We start from the raw sequence: 20644 nt of genomic DNA, 5'->3' as shown, positions 1-20644 counted from the left end.
CAGACCCTTCAGAGTAATTGGAACGAGGAATGTGGAAGTGATTTTTACAGGAATATAGGGAAATGGCCTCCCGTAGTCAGCCCCGGGCTAGGCAGAAAGAGTCTAATATCAAGAAGTAGTTCTACTAAAACTTAACAATGTAGTTCATGAGAATGTTAATTAAAAGACATATCACATTTCAGCGACTGCTCGGTACCTATTCTGTACAGGGCACGCTGCTTTGTTTATTGCGTTTAATTTGTACAAGAAATGCCCTCGTATACAGGCCAAAAAGCAGCAGGAATACAAACTGAGATGTTTAAAGTTATTGTCAGTTTTTGTTTTTGACATACACTGTGCAATAGTCTATTTTAGTTTTGGATAGAGTTGGGAAGGGTTAAAACCCCTGACAGTTTATTTTTTTGCCGTATGTACCATTGAGGACATTGATCTGTACTTCCTGTTCTAAAGACGCAACGGAAAATTAGAGAAAAGTTCCCATGAATGGAATTCCCATCTCAAACAGCTGTCCCTGGGACAGGTCTTTCCAGTGGAAAACTTCCCCCATGTTTTGTTCTGGGGAGAAGTCTAACATTTTTGATTTCCCCTTTCCTTCTTTCCCAGAGATAATGGTCATCAGTACAAAGTACAAACCATTAACAGAGATAATGGTCATCAATAAATAAAATATTATAAATCAATATTAATACATGAATAGTGCTCTTTAATCTGCTGAGTATAATAATATAACAAAAGACCTTCTGGTGACAGCAAATCAATATTAATGCATAAATAGTGCTCTTTAAAGTGCCAAGTGCAATAATATAGCAAAAGTCCTTTTGGTGACAGTCTTATGAAAAATCTCTCCAGTGAAACAATTCTAAACAGTGCTAGATCCTATAAAAGTGCTCCTCTCCTGTGCAAGGTCCTCCACCTTCATGCACTCACCAGAAAGCTACATGATCAACAGCCTGTAATTCAACCAATAAGGAACCTCAGTTTTTCACTCCTCAATGTTGCTATTGATACAAATAGGAGCGTGCTTTGGCAGTGTTTCTGAAAGCCGAGAGCTGTCAACTGACTCCCCTCAAAGTTCGATCAGATAATTTTTGTCCTTGTGAAGCCCCGTCCCTTACTTTCCTGTGTGGTGCTCAGCCTGTCCCAGGCTAAATGTGGCATGGGAAATTAAGCAGCAAGGCTTTACAAGAATTATCAGAAGAGTTGCCCAAGAGCCAATGACCACTTGTGGTTCAGAAAGGCTTGGAATTAGCAGGTACAATTATTTAAAAAAAAACAACAAGTAATGCACTCAACCAACATGGCCTGTAAGCACACTCACCACGCAAGACTCCATTGCTGAAGAAAACGCATGGTGAATCTCATTTAAAGTTTGCTGCACAACATTTAGATAAGCCTGTGAAATACTGGGAGAATATAGTCTGGTCAGATGAGACCAAAATTGAACTCTTTGGGTGCCATAATACACACCACATTTGGAGGTCAAATGGCACTGCACATCGCCCCAAAAACACCATCCCAACAGTGAAGTTTGGAGGTGGGAACATTATGGTATAGGGTGGTATTTCAGCATATAGTACTAGCAAACATCATATCATTGAAGGAAGGATGAATGGAAAAATGTACTACCTAGACATTCTTGATAAATATTTACCAGGATGATGAAGATGAAACGAGGGTGGATATTTCAGCAAAACACAAAGCCAAGGAAACTCACAATTGGTTGCAAAGAAAGAAAATAAAGCTACTAGAATGGCCCAGCCAATCACATGACTTGAATCCAATAAAAACATCTATGGATAGAACTAAAAATCAGAGTTCATTGAAGAGATCCACTTATCCTTCAAGATTTGAAGACTGCTTGTGTGGAAGAATGGGCCAAAATCACATCTTAGCAATGCATGTGACTAGTTTCTCCTTACAGGAGGTGTCTTGAAGCTGTCACTACCAACAAAGGATTTTTTACGAAGTATTAAATACATTTCAGTTATCGTGTTCTATAAATAAAAAAACTGAAATGCTTTTTCCCTATATCATTCCCTTTTATTACACATAACCTAATTTCTGAACCTTTTTGTTTTGGTTTCTTTGTACGTTTGGATTGCATGGGTTGTTACCAACATGTGGTGAAAATTTCATGTCCATAGCACCTTTGGAAATATATTTACCTAGAAAAATGGTGACATGTTCAATACTTATTTTACCTGCTGTATATCTTAATGTCCTTATACAAGTGAATCTGCTATTCATGATCTAATCAATCTTCTAACCCACTTAAAAATGTAAAGCGTAGCGTTGCCCCAATGTACAAACAATTACAATCAATAAAAATGAATAAATACCTGGCAAAACCAACACAAAAGTATAAATCCCTAAATATTCACGTGACAAAAATACACTAATAGATAACTCAAATACGAATGTAAAATTGGGCAAATAAATTCCTAAATGAATATTATTGAATAAATATATAACAAATCACCCACACAAAAAGTAAATAAATAAAGAGATGAAACCCAAATAAATCTGATACATTAAACGTATTACTAAATGCACGAGACACACTGGTAAACATATGACAGCCCCACTACCCTAGAAAGTGCTAAAGTGTAATGCAATATATAGCCTCTTTCATAAAGTGAATAATTCAATAAATAAATAAATAAGAAGTGAATAGAGAAATAAATAAAGGTGATCCACAATGTGCAAAGTTAATCAATATGTGAAAAGTCCAATAATAGTCCAATCATAAAAATCCTCTGTGTTACACACTTTCCACGAATCAGTGAGCACCAGTGAATCCAATCTAATAAGTGCACCTCCACCACATGAAATGCACCTTCACCTTGGTAACTGACCTATATAGAACAGGTCAAAATAAGTTCTCAACTCAAATAACCAGCTTGCCACAATAACCCGCCAGATGAAGTAATATACCATATGATCTGGATGGTCAGGATATTGAGCGGTATATGTCCCCTTTAAAGCTTCTGCAATCCCAGGTGGGATATAAACTCACAAAATTGCCTCTCATAGTGCAATACTTTATTGAATGAAAAAAACCCTCATATAAAAATTCACTTTCATTTAAAAACGAGTCCACAGACTCTAATAAATCATGTTAGAATACAAAGGAATACACATACGGTCCTTCAGTCTGGACCGGAAATGATGTCACCGGCCTCCATTTTGACGCTTTTCATCACAACTGCGCGACTTCATCAGTTCCTAGTTTTTAATGTGCCTGCCGTGCTAGTGTGCCTGATGTAGGATGAACGAAAATCTTAAAGGCTAAGTTCACCTTTTCTAAAAAATAGGCTATGCAGTCAAAGGACTCCAGTATTTAGAAACATTAAAGCATTGTTAAACCCAAAAGCAAGCATTTATTGTATTGAGGATGGTCAATTCTTAGATGTAATGACTACATTAGTTTTTTTTTAGGCTTTCTATTTTTTTTTTTTTGCCTAGTGACCTGGCTATGAAGCTAGTTGTTTTTCAACAGAACAAGTTCACCTGCAAATGTAACAGTTAGAGCATTGGGACAAACCAATTACCACTGACAGTGTTGATTCCAGTGATCAGGTTTTATTTATTTATGTAAAACTTTTATCCCAAAAGGAAAAAAACTGTTGAATTTGTGTAACTGCCATGTGAGCTGGAGTTCAACTTCAGTTTGTTAGTGTATCTAAATCTGCTAGTACACCTAACATTCCCCTACCCCCAGATTAGCAATGCTGCTGTCCAAAGGTGCTCTCTGTGCTCCTTCATCCAGAGTGGGGGCACACTAATACAGGAAGTGTGTTTCTGGCCATATCACTAGGTGAAAACAGAGATAAAAATGCCTAAATATGAATACTAATGAAGTTACCACATCTAATGATCGGTAAGCAGCAGTATATTACATTTTTGGTTTTGGGTTTAATACGGCTTTAATTTTATTGTTATACCTGTAGGCCATTTGGGGTCCCCAGAAGCCTAGCCAACAAAACCCCTAGTTAGCAGTCTCTATATTCTACCTTGTTGCTAGGACGTGAAAACCATTGATTTTCACTATTTTAATACTGGGAGAGAGCACCCAACTATTATTATGCTCCAGCAACAAGGCAGCATGTGGGGATTACTAACTGGGAGTTTTTCAGCCAGCCTTCTGAGGTGGAATCAAATGTCAGATATGGCAATAAAATGAATAAATATTTTTTAATACCTACTTGGGCCCCATGACCGCATAGGCTGTTTTTTGAAAAAAATCATTTTGTTACAAATCAACTCCCACTGTCATGGAGAAGAGGAAAGGGGGAGGTGTTTTGTAGTAGTAGTAACACACTTCCTTTTCTAAGGTTGGCAACACTGCTCATCCATACATACAGTGCAGTAAGTGAGCTTTGCAACCCTAGGCTGTAATAAGACCTCTCTCATAGCGTGATCATTCCCGCCGGCCCCTCCTTTCCTCCCGTCCACCCCAGGTGCTTGTATGTGACATCACCTGGGATGGACAAGAAGAGAAGAGGGGCCGACGGGAGGATCGCGCTAAGAGAAAGGTCTTATTACAGCTCATTCCCGAGCTACTCTGAATTTGAAGGAAACTGCTAACTGTGTACTTTGCTGTGCATCCTGTACTCTGCTGTGTGCCCTGTACTCTGCTGTGTGCCCTGTACTCTGCTGTGTTCCCTGTACTCTGCTGTGTGCCCTGTACTCTGCTGTGTGCCCTGTACTCTGCTGTGTTCCCTGTACTCTGCTTTGTGCTCTGTACTCTGCTGTGTTCCCTGTACCTTGCTGTGCGTCCTGTACTCTGCTGTGTGCCCTGTACCTTGCTGTGCATCCTGTACTCTGCTTTGTGCTCTGTACCCTTCTGTGTGCCCTGTACTCTGCTGTGTGCCCTGTACTCTGCTGTGTGCCCTGTACTCTGATGAGTGCCCTGTACTCTGCTGTGTGCCCTGTACCTTGCTGAGCATCCTGTACTCTGCTTTGTGCTCTGTACCCTTCTGTGTGCCCAGTACTCTGCTGTGTGCCTGTACTCTGTTGTGTGCCCTGTACTCTGCTGTGTGCCCTGTACTCTGCTGTGCACCCTGTACTCTGCTGTGTGCCCTGTACCCTGCTGTGTGCCCTGTACTCTGCTGTGTGCCCTGTACCTTGCTGTGCATCCTGTACTCTGCTTTGTGCTCTGTACCCTTCTGTGTGCCCTGTACTCTGCTGTGTGCCCTGTACTCTGCTGTGTGCTCTGTACCTTGCTGTGCGTCCTGTACTCTGCTTTGTGCTCTGTACCCTTCTGTGTGCCCTGTACTCTGCTGTGTGCCCTGTACCTTGCTGTGCATCCTGTACACTGCTGTGCACCCTGTACTCTGCTTTGTGCTCTGTACCCTGCTGTGTGCCCTGTACCCTGCTTTGTGTCCTGTACTCTGCTGTGCCCTGTACTCTGCTGTGTGCCCTGTACCCTGCTGTGTGCTCTCTACCTTGCTGTGTGCCCTGTACTCTGCTTTGTTCTCTGTACCCTTCTGTGTGCCCTGTACTCTGCTGGGTGCTCTGTACCCTGCTGTGCATCCTGTACTCTGCTGTGTGCCCTGTACTCTGCTGTGTTCCCTGTACTCTGCTTTGTGCTCTGTACTCTGCTGTGTGCCCTGTACCTTGCTGTGCGTCCTGTACTCTGCTGTGTGCCCTGTACCTTGCTGTGCATCCTGTACTCTGCTTTGTGCTCTGTACCCTTCTGTGTGCCCAGTACTCTGCTGTGTGCCCTGTACCTTGCTGTGCATCCTGTACACTGCTGTGCACCCTGTACTCTGCTTTGTGCTCTGTACCCTGCTGTGTGCCCTGTACCCTGCTTTGTGTCCTGTACTCTGCTGTGTGCCCTGTACCCTGCTGTGTGCCCTCTACCTTGCTGTGTGCCCTGTACTCTGCTTTGTTCTCTGTACCCTTCTGTGTGCCCTGTACTCTGCTGGGTGCTCTGTACCCTGCTGTGCATCCTGTACTCTGCTGTGTGCCCTGTACTCTGCTGTGTTCCCTGTACTCTGCTGTGTGCCCTGTACTCTGCTGTGTTCCCTGTACTCTGCTTTGTGCTCTGTACTCTGCTGTGTGCCCTGTACCTTGCTGTGCGTCCTGTACTCTGCTGTGTGCCCTGTACCTTGCTGTGCATCCTGTACTCTGCTTTGTGCTCTGTACCCTTCTGTGTGCCCTGTACTCTGCTGTGTGCCCTGTACTCTGCTGTGTGCCCTGTACTCTGATGAGAGCCCTGTACTCTGCTGTGTTCCCTGTACTCTGCTTTGTGCTCTGTACTCTGCTGTGTGCCCTGTACCATGCTGTGCGTCCTGTACTCTGCTGTGTGCCCTGTACCTTGCTGTGCATCCTGTACTCTGCTTTGTGCTCTGTACCCTTCTGTGTGCCCAGTACTCTGCTGTGTGCCTGTACTCTGTTGTGTGCCTTGTACTCTGCTGTGCGTCCTGTACCCTGCTGTGTGCCCTGTACTCTGCTGTGTGCCCTGTACCTTGCTATGCATCCTGTACTCTGCTGTGCACCTTGTACTCTGTTTTGTGCTCTGTACCCTTCTGTGTGCCCTGTACTCTGCTGTGCGTCCTGTACTCTGCTGTGTGCCCTGTACCTTGCTGTGCATCCTGTACTCTGCTTTGTGCTCTGTACCCTTCTGTGTGCCCTGTACTCTGCTGTGTGCCCTGTACTCTGCTGTGTGCCCTGTACTCTGATGAGAGCCCTGTACTCTGCTGTGTTCCCTGTACTCTGCTTTGTGCTCTGTACTCTGCTGTGTGCCCTGTACCATGCTGTGCGTCCTGTACTCTGCTGTGTGCCCTGTACCTTGCTGTGCATCCTGTACTCTGCTTTGTGCTCTGTACCCTTCTGTGTGCCCAGTACTCTGCTGTGTGCCTGTACTCTGTTGTGTGCCTTGTACTCTGCTGTGCGTCCTGTACCCTGCTGTGTGCCCTGTACTCTGCTGTGTGCCCTGTACCTTGCTATGCATCCTGTACTCTGCTGTGCACCTTGTACTCTGTTTTGTGCTCTGTACCCTTCTGTGTGCCCTGTACTCTGCTGTGTGCCCTGTACTCTGCTGTGTGCCCTGTACTCTGCTGTGTGCTCTGTACCTTGCTGTGCGTCCTGTACTCTGCTTTGTGCTCTGTACCCTTCTGTGTGCCCTGTACTCTGCTGTGTGCCCTGTACCTTGCTGTGCATCCTGTACACTGCTGTGCACCCTGTACTCTGCTTTGTGCTCTGTACCCTGCTGTGTGCCCTGTACCCTGCTTTGTGTCCTGTACTCTGCTGTGCCCTGTACTCTGCTGTGTGCCCTGTACCCTGCTGTGTGCCCTCTACCTTGCTGTGTGCCCTGTACTCTGCTTTGTTCTCTGTACCCTTCTGTGTGCCCTGTACTCTGCTTTGTTCTCTGTACCCTTCTGTGTGCCCTGTACTCTGCTGGGTGCTCTGTACCCTGCTGTGCATCCTGTACTCTGCTTTGTGCCCTCTACCTTGCTATGTGCCCTGTACTCTGCTGTGCGCCCTGTACTTTGCTTTGTGCTCTGTACCTTTCTGTGTGCCCTGTACTCTGCTGTGTGCCCTGTACCCTTCTGTGTGCCCTGTACTCTGCTGTGTGCCCTGTACTCTGCTGTGTGCTCTGTACCCTTCTGTGTGCCCTGTACTCTGCTGTGTGTTTGTACCATTCTGTGTGCCCTGTACTCTGCTGTGTGCTCTGTACCCTTCTGTGTGCCCTGTACTCTGCTGTGTGCTTTGTACCCTTCTGTGTGCCCTTTTCTCTGCTTTGTGCCTTTTACTCTTCTGTGTACCCTGCTCCCTGCTGTGTGCCCTGTACCCTTCTGTGTGCCGTTTACCCTGCTGTGTGCCCTTTATCCTGCTGTGTGCCCTGTACCCTCCTGTATCCCCTGCTCCCTGCTGTGTGCCCTGCTTCCTTCAGTGTTCCCTGTACCCTGATGTGTGCCCCATGCCCTGCTGTCTACCTCATGATATGCCCTGCTGTGTTCCCCATGTTCTACTGTGTGCTCCATACCCTGTTGGGAGCCACATGATGTGTCCCATGTTCTGCTGTGTGCCCTATGATGTGCCCCACTTTCTGCTGTGTGCCCTGCGATGTGTCCCATATTCTGCTGTGTGCCGTGTAATGTGTCTCATGTTCTGCTGTGTGCCATGTGATGTGCCCCATGTTCTGCTGTGTGCCCCATGCCCTGCTGTGTGCCCTGTGATGTGCCTTATCTTCTGCTGTTTGCCCCATGATGTGCCTCATGCCCTGCTGTGAGCCCCATGATGTGCCCCATGTTCTGCTGTGTGCCCTGCAATTTTCTCCATGTTCTGCTGTGTGCCCTATTCCCTTCTGTGTGCCCCATGTTCTGCTGTGTGCCCAATGCCCTGCTGTGAGTCCCATGATGTGCCCTATGCCCTGCTGTGAGCCCCATGATCTGCCCCATGCCCTGCTGTGAGCTCCATGATGTGTCCTATGTTCTGCTATGTGCCCCATGTTCTTGGGTATGCCCTGTGATGTGCCCCATGCCCTGCTGTGTGGCCTGTGCCCTTCTGTGAGCTCCATGTTCTGCTGTGTGCCCCATGATGTGCCCCATGCCCTGCTGTGTGCCCACTGATGTGCCACATGTTCTGCTGTGTGCCCCATAATGTTCCCTGCTGCCCACTATGTAATGTGCCCTATTGTGCCCCATAATGTGCCCTGCTCCCCCCCCCCTATGTAATGTGCCCTATTGTGCCCCATAATGTTCCCTGCTGTGCCCCTCATGTAATGTGCCCTGGTGTGCCCCATAATGTGCCCTGCTGTCCCCCCTGTATTGTGTCCTGAAATCCTGTGCTCTCTCTCCTGCTGCCCCCAGTACACTGCTTATCTCAAGTTAAACGCAAAATTGAGCATCTGTGCTGGGGGAAAAAATTTTTTTACTTAACATAGGTAAGTTTTCATTTTTTTCTATTATTTAATGCTATTTCTTAACCACTTCCCCGCTGCCCTATAGCAGATATACTGCTACGGGGCAGCAGAGGTGTGCAAAATCACATATATATACGTGATTTCGCATTTCTTTGTAGGTATGAGTATGGGTGGCTATCCAGAGCAGTGTGCTTACAGTGAAGCACACACCCCCCGCCCCCCAGTAAAACACTCCCTACACATAGTTAACCCTTCCTGCCTAGTGCCATTACTACAGTGTCAGTGCTTTTATTTTAGCATTAATCACTGTATTGGTGTCACTGGGGATGTCAGTGACACCAAGTCAGTTCCCCTCAGTGTCAGAATGTCCGCCGCAGTCCCACTATAAGTCACTGATCGCCGCCATTACTAGTAGAAAAGAAAATCCCAGTATCTATACCGCTGTTTGTAAACGCTATAACTTTTACGTAAACCAATTAATTTACACGTATTGGGATTTTTATTTAGCAAAGACATATCGCAGAATACATTTTGGCATAAATTTATCACGAAATTCGATTATATTTTTTTTTTTTACTGGACATATTTAATAGCAAAAAGTCCAAAATATTGTTTTTTTCTCAAAATTGTTGGTCTTTTTTTTTTATAGCACAAAAAATAAAAAATGCACAGGCATACAAATACCACCGAAAGGAAGCTCAATTCCTGGGAAAAAAAGGACATAAATTTAATTTGAGTACAGTGTTGCATGACCGCACAATTGTCAGTTAAAGTAACACAGCGACGTAATGTAAAAAATGGCCTGGTCAGGAAGGGGGGGGGGGGGGTAAATCCTCAGGAGGGTAAGGGTTAAAATAATTGTTATTATATCACACCAATGTTCCATGAGCTGTAGATCTGAATGTTATTTCAGGGGTTCCCCGAGATCCCAAACTTTTTTGCCGGTGGTTCCTCAAAGGTAAAAAGGTTGAGACACAATGTTCTTTAATGTCAAACTCAAGTTTCTTTGTCTAGTAGAACTACATTTTTTTTTAAGTTTTAAACAAGCCTTGCACTTTGAGTTATATAAGTATATACTGTGTCTGTGTAAAGTTAACTGTTATATTATGTTTTAACCTTTTGAGCTAATGTAGCCTTTAACATAAATGTGTTAATATTGAATTACCTTTTAATATTGGATTCTTTACAGTATGACAAATTACTAAAAGACATGTCACACTTCCCAGTGTTTGACTGAGAACAGACACAAGTCTCTTATCGTTAGAGATAAACATTTGTAACATTTAACCCAGCTGAATGCTGCTAAATGGAAGTCAGTGGTCATCTGGGTTATGAATCACCTAGCTGACATATCAAGAGAAAATCATTTGAATGTTAATTACAAAAATATTTCTCTATAGAGTTTCCCACCCTAAATGTCACATACTGCTACACTTTAGCATAATTCATTATTTAATATAATGATTATAAATAGACAATGTAATAGAGAAAACATGTACATACATATACATAATATTTAAAACATTTTAAAAAAATTAATTATGCTAAGGCTTATAAATTACAACAACAAAATGAACATAACACATATTTACACATTAAGTTGACAAAATTAATAAATATAAATTATCTTTAGCTACATTTATGTTAAAGCTCAACTAGCAGCTGTATTTGTCTAGGGCAAATCTAAACATTTCTGTGTAATAACTAAAGCAATTTTTTTAACCTCCTTTGGGTTTATAAACTAAAACTATTCTGTTTTCTTTATTTTAAGTTTCTAATTCTGATGACTGTCAGCTAACAAAAATAAAATGTAATCAAGATATTCTTGCTTAAACAAATACTGCATGCTGTACATTTATATCATGTTGGACTACCTCTAGTATGTATTCATAAATTAATTTTGAAATTTAAATTTTAAATAACTTTCTTTTGCGCTTCTAAGACTTTTAGGGTTATTTTTTATTTTTAATACTAAAACTCCTTGCGTTTTGCAGATTTGTAATTGTTAGATAAGACTTGAAGCTAGTCCTGTATTTGAGATGCATTTGGGTTGATTTTATTAAAGAGTAGAGGCTGTGAATTTCTAGGTGAATCTGCGGTCACATTGCATACCCAATCTCGTGCTGGCAAAAATTTAGTTTTCCTTTTTCTTTTTTTTTGCATTAACTTTGTTAAATGAACAGCCTTTGTTCCTCTGGTAAAAGGAGAGTTAGACTTCAAACTTATTTAAAAACAAAAACAAATGTTTAAAGTGGAACTTTATCCATAACAACTTCCGGGTTGATTTACTAAAATTGGAGAGAGTAAAATTTGATGCAGCTCTGTACAGAAACCAATGCAGGAGGCTAGGTTCACTCTTGTGGGCTGGTTGAGGGTGCAGGAATTGCACCTGAATTGCACTGCTCTTGTGAGATGTGCGTGGCTGCCATTCATTTTAAATGGAAGCCACGTGCATCTCAGCCTGCAGCGTGATTGCAGTGGTAACTGCAAGGAAACCGCATGGTCAAAAAGACCATTCGGGTTTCCCTACAGCTGCATTTTCAAAAAGGTGCAAAAGTAAATCAACCCCAATGTTCTTTAGCAAGGAACATACATTCCACTTTAATAATTATGCTACCAAAATTAGTGTGTGCTGTAAATTGTCTTCAGTATTGCTTTTTTTTCTTGCTGGAGGCTGCCATTTTGCTGAAGCCTAGAGCCCTGAGCAGCAGTAAATCTTTAAGCTTCCAGATCTGCCTTTAGTGGCTCTGATTTTAGGCACAGTGCCAAAAAATAGAGAGCCGGGTGAGACAGTACATTGCTAGATTTTAAAAAGTATAGGCACTCATTTTTAATAATTTACATATCTATACCTGCAAAAGGGGCCAGCCTGAAGTGATCTATCTGGACTTCATTTTCTGACTAAAGTTACATTTTAAGATATTGTAGATCACCAGTCATTAGACATGGTAGCTGAAATAGTAATTTTTTTCAGGCATTTCATCCCTTTATTTTCACCTGGAGATCCTGCCACACTGCTTTTCCTAAGGCAGGGGTGTCAAACTAAGGCCCTCCAGCTGTTGTGGAACTACAAGTCCCATGATGATGTCAGGGCACACTAGGAAGCAAAGGAGCATTTTTACCTAGTGTGCCAGCTGGATTCTATTCATATGATTTTTTTCTGTTTGTATGTAAACATGTGCAGTACTTTTTATTAAAGTGTATTTAATTAACATTTACACCATGTGGAGCATATGTCTTTCCTTTAAGCATTCATGGAAGGGAAGAGATTTAATGGAGTAATCCATTGCTGGAACCGTTCTTGGTTTGGTTGGTTCATATATGAGACTTGACATGGAAGGAGGGTTGGTGGAGTTTATGATATACACATGCTGGTTTTGACTTCTCTGGTTGGAGGGTCAAAACTCTTTGGTAAGTACATAATTATCTTCGGTGGTGAGATCACCTCGGTGTCTCCTTGGAGCCATTGGTTTTACAGCACTTAATATACTTTACTCATGGAGCTTGATTTTGTCTAAAAGGACTTCCCCTATATGGTGGATTCACATCTGGACTCACATTAAATCTGACTTTTTAAAAAAAAATTCCCTTATGTTTATTTATTGATCATTTATTGATATATATTACTCTATGTGTATTTCATTCAAAATTTTGGCACAAGGTAGTGTACTAGTGCAACAGGATTTTATATATATATATATATATATATACACAGTATATATAATGGAGGGGCAGTCTTGTCATTCTAGGACAGAAAGTATTTTAGGAATATAGAACACCTTCCCTTCTCATCTTTATACCATGAGGGAACTCTTCTGTAGTCCAAACAGATAACTGGGAACAATAGGACTTCAGTATTGCAGAGGCTGAGAGCATGGGAAGTTGTCAGCTTACAAAATTTCTTCTAGGATCAACAGGTTTTTTTTTTTTGCATTTATCGATCAGATATAGCAAAATACTTCCAATGGTATATTTAACAGACCAAATAGAAGAAAATAAGAGAAGTTCCTTACGAGGGTTAAATTATAATTTAGGTTTAGTAATCTTGCACTGTACATTTGGAACTAAAGTTACAGGTTGGGAAGCTTGTGGCTTAATATAATGATAGTAGTTGAAGCTTGAAACAAACATTCAGCAGAGATAGTGAGTCAGTAAACAATAAGGGAATTTAAACATAGACCTATCCTCAGAGGAAAAGGTTAAGAAAGAAACAGAAAAAAAAAAAAAAAAAATCTAAAAAGGGGGAAAACTTGAAGGAACACTTGGTATTTTTCTGCCGTCACTATTCCATGTTTCTATAGTAATTATTTTAATCACACAATTATTTACCACATAAATAAAATACATATTTTGTTTAGGAATGTTTAAAATGATGGATTACAATGAGAAATTAGAATTAAACACTCTTTCATTATTTTCATGTACTTGTCAAGCATCATGAGAAATACCTCCTACAATTCTATTTACAAATGTCATTTTCAAGGTTTCTTCTTTTCCCACCATGCTCTTTGTACTCTGCTTCATGAACGCAAAGGGAGCCCCTCATAAGGTCTTTTTATAAAGGTTGGTATTCATATCCGTCTATGTAAAAAAAAAAAGACCTAGCCAATTGGCTGTCAAAACTAACATTGCACAATACAAGTGATGACAGCATTATGTGCACATTTCTTTCTTTTTTAGCGAAACAAATGTGTACTTTAGTAACTTGTTTTTGAAAAGTAGAAAAATGCCATTTACACGCTGGTGGAAATGAAAGTTGCAACACCTATAAGAAGTTTGTACATTTTTATCCAATTTTTTAGAGCAAATACAGCATTTGCGTTAAATTATTACAACTAAACATAATATAAAGTAATTTTAATTCACTGCATTCAGTTAAAATTAATAAGGTATGCCTTCCAGCCTCAAAATATATTAAATCATCCTGTTATTTAAATATCCTGGTGGTTGGATTGTTGAAGAAGCAGATTTTTGGGCTGTACTCAGTGCTTGATTTATTTTATTTATTACAGGTACTTATATAGTGCTGCCAATTTAGGCAGCACTTCACATGTATATATTGTACATTCACATCAGTCCCTAACCCTCAAGGGGTGTACAGTCTAAAGTCCCTAACTTATATTCATACGTATACATACTAGGGCCAATTTAGGCAGGATCCAATTAACCTACCAGCATGTCTTTGGAGTGTGGGAGGAAACCAGAGTACCCAGAGGAAACCCACATTTTGTGAAAACATGTTTATATTTATAAGGTTAGTTTGCCATAAGTTCAGCTACAGCTAGTGAAGACCATGGCTTATCTCTGCAGAACCAAAAAATATCACATCCTAAAGCCTATGCATAGAGTTCTGAAATAAAGGATGAGTTAGCCCCAAAGGGTTTCTTAAGCCAAAGGTTTGTTTGTTTTTTTAAAGTTTTGGATAGAGAGGGGAAGTGTTAAAAACCCTTGTGAGGTTTTTATTGCTCTGTAAGTGTGTGTTAAGAGGTGCCTAGTACGGAGGATCATGCAACTTGGTGATTTGTTCAAAGTCTTCTTTGGTTAAGATGGTGGTATACAGTCAATGCGTTTTGGGTGCCTATGGCCACCCGTTTCTTTAGTGCTAACATATAGGGGAAGTCTTTCAATGGGAACACTTACTAATGTCCTGTCTGATAAAGGGTGCCTTCTCTTTGGAGAGATTACTACTTTCTTCCTGATGTATCTTCAGGGCAGGAAATGAAAAGGTATTTTATATTCCCAATGGGACACAGCTATCAAAGGATGAAAATCCGGACATAGGTCTTACCGCATTTACATACACTTTACTTCTTTTTTTTGTTTACAGAAAATAAAATTTACCCACAGGCAGGCATTTTTGGCCAACTTTGAATGTGTTGCATAACTAGCAGATTATGGCAGTTTACGGGAATTTTCTACCATGGGAAACCCTTTCACTTTACATGCATGTGTTGGGAAAAGTTTGTGAACAAACTTTTAATGGGCTTTGCCATATATCAACGATCACTAAAACTTAAAACTAAGTTATTATCTTGTGGTTGGGTCATCTTCTTTAGATATCCATTGCTCTACTGATCCAACTGGGACCCAAATCTGTAGTCCCAGAACAACTAAAATCATTCTTTTTTTTTTCAGCAGAAAACAAAGCCAGTAGGCATCCTAGGTAGCTGACATTCCATGAATTTCCAAGGCCTAGAGAACTTCCAATTTCACAGTACTAGTTTTATCTGGCACTTTTTCAAACAAAAGGAAGTCCAATATGCTGAGAATAGGATATGTTTCATATGTGAGTAATGATAGAGTCACAGTAATTGGAAAACAGTAGATATAGTATCTATCTAGTTTACACAGAATTGACTAGTCAAACTATTATTGGTTTTGCAATTTAAAGGCTATCTCCACCATTAGCAACATGTTACAAGTTACAGCCACACAGCTGCATCATTCATTCACAGAGATCTATGAATGAATAAACTACAAGTCCGATCTTCCTCTGCGGCAGACTGACTTGTAGTTATCAATGGAGTATGAGTGTGCTGACCAGTGCACTCATAGTCCATTGACACTTCCAGCAGTTCAGTCATTGAAAGTCCATACAGAGGTATGGGCAGAGAGCTGTAGGAAATGTCTGCCCGAGCCTGACATTGCACACACAATCCACTGATCGTGGGTGCAATACTTTGCAGGCTCCTGTGTAAAAAAAAAAAAAAGATAAATGCACATTTGTTTTAGCTGCAAAGACTTGAGCATTTAGGTTTTGTGATTTAAAACAATGTAAGTGTATATGAGCTAAAAACATTAGTTTTAATTATAGTGTTAAATAAATATAAATTGCTTCATAGACATTAATTGATTGCTACCCAGTCCGGCCAATCCTTACATCTATGGGTGACAGCAGACTGCATATTACTTGCCCCGTTAATCTTGGTTAAATACTGTGACTACTTTTTCAGCTGATTGTTACTATTTCCAAGATACTAAGCCAATGCCTGAGGCTTTTACCTGGATGCTTCAACCTTCCATTGCTGTTGGTATCTGTGCCTTATAATCCAAGCATGAAAGTGTGTCTTTTTGGTTTTTTTTTTTGGAAGTTAAAACCCCTGTTGGGTTTTAATTGCTGTCTGTGTCCCTTCTGGAGAGATTTATCCTTTCTGTTTGTCCTGGCTATTGTCATTGGTTCAGAAAGAGATGACAAATCCAAAATATGACAATTCTTGTTAGGACAATATTAGAGATTAAATCTTCCAATTGAAACGCCTGTTCTGGATACAACTGTCTAACCGGAGATCCCCTCTAACCCTGATGACATTTTCACACACTTCCTGTTGTGTCTTCATCACAAGTGAAAGTAAAATCTCTGCAATTGGATTCAGGCAACAAGATATTCTTTTGCACACAAAATAATAGCTTTCAAGCAGGTTCGGACTGACAACTCATGGGGTCCCCGGGCAATGGGAGATCATGGGGCCCCTGTGTCCTTGCCCAAACTCAAAAAAGCCTATGAAAAAGGTACCAGGGGCATCTCATAGGGCCCCTAGTAGTGCCCTAGTTTCCAAATGGTCAGTCCGCCCCTGCTTTCAAGTAAAAGTCTGTAAGGTAGGGGCATTTTTTCAGCAATATTTTGAGGACTGAGTCTAATTTTTGAACTGGTATAGACAAACTGAAATCCTTAGCTGTGTTTAGCATTTTTGCTTTTTTTATGTGGTGTGACCCACACAGCATCTAATAGAAAAACCACAAAAAAGTCTTTCTTTGCTAATTCCTCAGGTCTTTCACTTTTTCTATGGCATCAAGCTCTGAGTGACAGTTGTGAATTGAGGAAGAATTAAGTAGCAGAGAAGCACCTGTTTATACTGCTCCTTGAATTTTAAGGTTTGCCGAAAGCAAACAAGCAGGTGAAGAGGTTGGGATGATGAAAGACAATGACCCATTACCAGGGACTTAATGGTGTTCTAAAGGAGATAAATGTCTTTGAAGTAGTACCCTTAAATTCTGTAACCTCCCTGATGACCTTTCCACCCACGTTTATAGCATGTTGTTTAAATCCATCCTCTGCAAACTCAAATGATTCAAGCTGCGGTGTCAGTCATTTACCAAAAGGGCTTACTTCTGTATAAAGTCCATAAAACAAGTTACTGGTTTTCAGGTTTGCTCATGGAAATACCAGTTTTATGCATTTCAGGTCATAAAAACTCTGTGAATCAGCTACTACTCATTTAGAGGAATGGTTTGAATGTTTAGTATAAAGTGACGGTCAATGAAAGATCACATGGCAAGCAGGGCTGGCAACTGTCTATCAGTCTTCAAAATGAAAAACTGATTAAAGTTGAGCTCCAGGCAAACAGCTATATACATAGATGAAATATATACTGTATACAGGAGCTGTTTTAACTACCCAAGGATTTATTTTCAGTCTCTCCTAAAATTTCCACAGCACTTCCACAAAGTACAGCCCTAGCTGATAGGGCATGAGACAATGCTGCAGGTAAGTAACACTAAGTCTACTTTCTCACTGAGGGGTTTTTGATGCGTTTTTGCCTTAAACAAAGCGCCTGAGAAGCTCAAGAAAAATGCTTCCTTGTGTATGTGAATGTATCGGAGACGTCCCTATGGTTGGTGTCACCCAGTGCGATAACACTTGGTGACACCCCCTCCGACGGTCGCCGCAGAATGGATTGGATCTGCAGATTGAGCATAATGGATCGGACTCCAATCCAGTATGCTCAATCCGCAGATCCGATCCATTCTGCAGGAATTGTCGGCTTGCTTTACAACTTACCTTTTCGTGGAGCAAGACCGGTGTCACCCCGTGCGGTAGGTGTCAACCTATGCGGCGCACACCTCCCACACCTGCCTAGGGACGCAACTGGAATGTATATCTATGTATGTTTCCACACTGAGGCATTGCGCTTGCGGTGCGGTGTGTAATCTCCATGCAGCATCTTTAAGGCATGTTTGGTGAGTTAAAAAAAAGCACTCCAAAAATGCCTCTTCCCGTTGAAATCAATGGAAAACGCCTCAAAAACGCCTCTTGGTGCAGTTTTTAAGTCATTTGTCCTTTAAATGCTCAGAAAGCACAGCAAATTCACCTGTACATTTTTGCTGTGTTTTTGCGGTGGATCAGTGTGAAAGTAGCCTAAGTGTGGATTCACACATGTGCGGTGTGAATTGAAGCTCCACTTTCACAGCTAACTGACAAAGTTGTTGTTCAGCACTTCAGGTCAGGTTTGGATCAGAATCAGGTCAGGTTTACCACAAGATCAGGTCAGGATTTTATTCTGTTCACAACTGAAAGACATGTGCGATTCAGAAGCGTTCCCATAGAAGTCAAGGGGCCTGAATTCGCATCTGAGCTGGAGCGCTATACTCAGAAAACTGACAGGACTCCTTTTCAATTCACACTGAATCCGCACTCCAGCTGCACAGATCATACATGAACAGGCACAATAAAAGGCAATGTTCTTTCACATGACATGCGAATTGGATGCAGTTCAAAATGTATCTAATTTGCATATGTGTGAGCCGGCTCTTGCAGGTCTTGTTCCTCTCCAGTCTGAGACTAGACAGTGAAAGGAGAAGCAGCAGACTAATTAGCTAATCTCTCGACTTGCTTATCTGATTGCTCTTTCTTTCCCATTTCTGCTGTACAGGGACTGTAAGAGGCTAATAGAAGTCACGTTCTGGTAAATACACTAGGTGCTTTTTAAACATAGCATTGAATATGTGGTGGGGGGTCTTTACAAAAAGGAACTTCCTTTATTAGAGTCTATAGAAATGTAGGCCTTGCATGTGCTGCCATGCTTTGCAGCACGCTGGCTCAGTGGAGGATGGGAGGTGAAGGCAATAGTTTCTGGTCTAAGTTCTTTACTGATCAGAGTTATGTGGTGAGGATTATAAAACAACACTTGCGCTCAGATTTTAAACAACAAAAATAAATAAGAGCAGCTTGCACATATGAAGGCAATAGTGTTATATAAATTAATAAATGCAGCGCTAATTATATAATAATCTTATATCACTTTAAATACATTAAAGTCCATGTATATTCCCAAATGAATGGAAGCAGGTGCATAAAAGGAAAAGTTTGATCCAAAAGTCATCACCATACACCCAAACAGATTGGCCTCTTACCAGACAATCGGACCTCACAAAGGTCGGTCAACATGCACGGTGTGCTATAATATCAATACAGCAATCAATCCTCAGTAGAGATCCCCTCCAGAATAGCAAGTAGCTTCTCCACCAATAAACCTCCAAATGGCAGAAACTCCCATCTGATGGTAAGGGAATGAATAAAGAGGAAAGGCAACTCATAGTGTTGTATTTAACATCTAATTAAATACATTTATTTAGGTTCCACGTACATCAGTGAATAAGACAACCAGCATGGTAAAACAGGATGTTTCTAACCAACAAGATGGCCGCTGTCCCTCCAGAGCACAATGAGGACACATGGTGAGGCTCCACCCTACTAGTTTCATCATCAAAAAGATGTCGTCAGGGGCATGATGTGGTGAGGATTATAAATATCACATAGAGGGCCAGGGGAGGCATTAAGAATTTTTTTTTATTTTTTTTTTTTAAGTCCGCAAACGTGCAACTATAAACGTAAAAACCCATAAGTGTTCACAAAAAAAGTGCAAGTGCAAAACACCACACGAAAAAGTGCACTTAGGGGTGTGCTGTGTCCTACCCCTAAAGGGGCTTGGACCGCTTACCCTGATCCCAAGGGGCACAAAGCTCCTGACGGGGACAAGGTTCCCATTTGGTCCTCCTGGCCAAAAGGCCTGGTGGACCACCGTTCCCTATGTCCAGCCGAAGCCGGACATCCAGTACTAGGCCAGGGGGCTCTCCCGGAGAGAAAACCCCCTAGGGATCAGGGGAGGAAGGAACCAAAAGGCCACACATCCTCCCCCTAGACTTCAGGGTAGGCCCGAGAACCCACACCCTCCATCCGTGAAAAAACACACACATAAGCGAAAGAAAAAGTGACAAACGTGGGAGGTGAAATAAATTAAATAAATAAATAGAAAATAAAAAAGTGGTACCGTGCCAAATTGTGCACAGACCAGGCCCTGAGACCCGTAGCAAAAATTGCCCTGGACTTAGCCAAAAGGCCTGGTCCTTAGGGCGCTGCGCAAAAAGAGTGTAAAAACAGTGACCATGTGCCATCTTCACACTGTGGGGTCCCACACCCAGGTGTTACTAGTGGCACCCCTGAGAGCGTCTACTCAGGGGGCACTGAGTTTGCGGACTTTCTGCCTCCTCAGCCCCTGGCCAGACCAAGGTAGATCCGTCCAAATCAGGAGCTACTGGGTCTTTCCAGCTTTCCCAGAGGAATTACTCCCAAGGCCCCAGAACGAATCATGGCGCTCCCTGGTTTCTGTCCCTCCGGTACTAGCCTTCCGGACCCCCATCATACCAGTGAGGGTACTATACAACAGCCATCCCCGCAAAGCTAGAATGGCCGGGAGCACCCCCACTGGACACTGATAAGAACAGATACTACACTTGATCTTAGCCAAAAGGCCGAGAAGGGGAGGCATTAAGAATTACTTTGCCTAAAATAATTAAAACCCCATATCCAGCCAACAGGTTCTAATTTGTTTTGGATGCATTGGTTTATTGCCATCTGTGATCCTAATGGAGAGATTTCTGAGAAATCTCTTCTTTTTTATATCTTTTTGCGATACACCTGATCATTCAGCAGTTATTGGAGTTGCAGATGACCTATATTTGACCTGCTTCTGCAGTCAATGGAAATGAAAAAGT

The 20644-nt window shown here is 41.8% G+C and overlaps 1 pseudogene; it reads right to left on the bottom strand.

Annotated features, from left to right (window-relative positions):
* Positions 1 to 20297: 20297 nt before the first annotated feature.
* On the bottom strand, positions 20298 to 20413 carry LOC149470134 (U2 spliceosomal RNA; annotated as a pseudogene).
* Between the last annotated feature and the right edge of the window lie 231 nt (positions 20414 to 20644).

This window comes from Staurois parvus, unplaced genomic scaffold (genome assembly GCF_062004578.1).
Source record: "Staurois parvus isolate SC_StPar_1 unplaced genomic scaffold, SC_StPar_1.0 ptg000052l, whole genome shotgun sequence".
Classification (NCBI taxonomy): Eukaryota; Metazoa; Chordata; class Amphibia; order Anura; family Ranidae; genus Staurois; species Staurois parvus.
This window is presented reverse-complemented; position numbering and strand designations above follow the sequence as displayed.